This window comes from Apium graveolens, chromosome 4, assembly GCF_009905375.1.
Source record: "Apium graveolens cultivar Ventura chromosome 4, ASM990537v1, whole genome shotgun sequence".
Lineage (NCBI taxonomy): Eukaryota > Viridiplantae > Streptophyta > Magnoliopsida > Apiales > Apiaceae > Apium > Apium graveolens.
This window is the reverse complement of record NC_133650.1, coordinates 68,750,099-68,752,223: the sequence shown is the minus strand read 5'-3', so window position 1 is coordinate 68,752,223 and position 2,125 is coordinate 68,750,099. Positions and strand designations below refer to the sequence as shown.

The window sequence follows — 2,125 nt, the reverse complement described above, 5'->3', positions numbered from 1 at the left end:
TTGAAGGGTAGAAGGAGTTTATTGTACGGTAACTATTCACTGAATAGGTTCTTGGTATTCTAAGTAGTGAATTCATATTATCCGGATAGTCGCGATATGCTGAGAAGTATCCCTCACGATGTAGAATAAATGTGATTAATTAATTAATCATATTTAATAAATTAGAGAATTTATATAAATAATGATAAAATAGTTTTATTATTATTTATTTCTACTACCGGCTTAATATTGAACCTACAGGGTCACACCATAAAAAGAGAATGATTTAATGGTGGAGGAATTAATTAATAATGGCTAATAATTATTTATTTATGAAATAAATAATTAATTGGCAAATTTAATAATTGATTAAATGAGATTTAATTGATTATAAATTAATTAAGAAAAGTTCTTAATATTATTAATTAAAGGATTTAATTTTTGGAAATTAAATCAAGAGAGAGAATTATTTCTAAAAGTGTTTAGAAAAAGGATTAATGATTAAAAGGTGTTTTAATTATTAATGAGAATAATAAATGGGATAATAATAATAATATTTATGGGAAAATTTCAGCTAAAAATTTTTCCTATAAATACACTATTATAGACCCTAATTTTATTTCAACCTCGAAACCCGAAAACCCAAAAAGTTTGGAAAACCCAATTCTCTCCACCTCCTTCCTCCTCCTTAACATCGTTTTCTTGGTGGATACCGGTGGAGTGCTTCACACTTGAGGAGCAACTGCTAAGGATCTCTGATCGTTGTCTCCGAATTATTTTAAAGGTTAGATTCGATCCCTCAAATTTTTATTCACGATTTATATGCTTTTATTTGGATTTTATATGTGTAAAAGTGTTTTGCCATGCCCCCGCTGCGTTTAAAATCCAACAGGTTGTTAGGGTGATAGGTGGATGGCACTGGTTATTGTGATCATTGGAAGTTGCTCACGAATTGAGCTGATTCACTAGAAATTACGCACTGATCAGTCTCATGGGTACCAGCATAAAGCTCACAGACACTACTAATTTGATTTACTCCATAATTAGCCAAAGTATCCACCATCATCGTCAAAGCCTTAAGTTGCGCAGCGATAGCGGTTGCTGTGTCCAACTCCAGAATTCCTGTGACTTTTCCCTGAGTTAGCCTCTGGGAAGGATTCTGATACTCATTAGCAACCATCAGTTCAATAAGTTCATAAGTTTCATCGTAGCTCTTAGTCCACAAGACTCCTCCTGATGCTGCATCCAACATGGGTCTAGAAGTAGCACCCAATCCATTATAGAAACAGTTGATAATCATCCAATTAGGCATGCCGTGGTGTGGGCACTTCCTTAGCATCTCCTTATATCGATCCCAAGCCTCACACAGAGATTCTCCTGTTTGCTGAGCAAATTGGGTAAGAGCATTCCTGATTGCAGCAGTCTTCGCCATGGGGAAGAATTTAGTGAGATACTTTTGCGCAAGATCCTCCCAAGTGGTGATAGACCCTGCTGGTAGAGAGTGAAATCAGCACTTAGCTTTGTCCCTCAGAGAAAATGGGAAGAGGCGTAGCTTGATAGCATCTTTAGTCACATCATTCAACTTGAAAGTGTCGCAGATCTTGATGAAATCCCTGATGTGCATGTTGGGGTCTTCAGTAGGAGAACCCCCAAACTGAAATGAGTTTTGTATCATCTGAATCGTACTTGACTTTATCTTAAAAGTGTTAACCCTGATCGCTGGTCTGATGATGCTTGACTGAATGCATTAATCTTAGGCTGAGAATAGTCCATCAAAGCCTTATGATTTTCCACTTGATCACCCATATCTACTAAAGCCGGTTCTTCCACTTTCTCTTCTTCTTCTACCTTCTTTTCTTCCTCGAAAACGTCCTCACGAACTACCACAACTTCTTCCTCGGCTTTATCCAGTGTTCTCTTACGAGTATGCGAACGCGTATGCATACACCCTCACTAGAGTACCTGAAATAAGACAAGGAAATAGATAAGTAACAATGTCCGAGTCAATGAACTTTAACGACCACTGATGGAAAGCACATAAGCTAGAAATTAACACTGTAGTCCCCGACAGCGGCGCCAAGAACTTGTTAGTCGCTAAACACGCGCTAATAATACACGCAAGTATACGAGTTCGCAAGTAGTATAG

The 2,125-nt window shown here is 37.0% G+C and overlaps 1 non-coding gene across 1 annotated transcript; it reads left to right on the top strand.

Moving 5' to 3' along the window:
• The first annotated feature begins 1,289 nt into the window (after window positions 1-1,289).
• Window positions 1,290-1,396, top strand: LOC141723224 (small nucleolar RNA R71). The gene has a single exon (XR_012576210.1). It is a non-coding gene; the product is annotated as a small nucleolar RNA R71 (small nucleolar RNA).
• The last annotated feature ends 729 nt before the right edge of the window (window positions 1,397-2,125 follow it).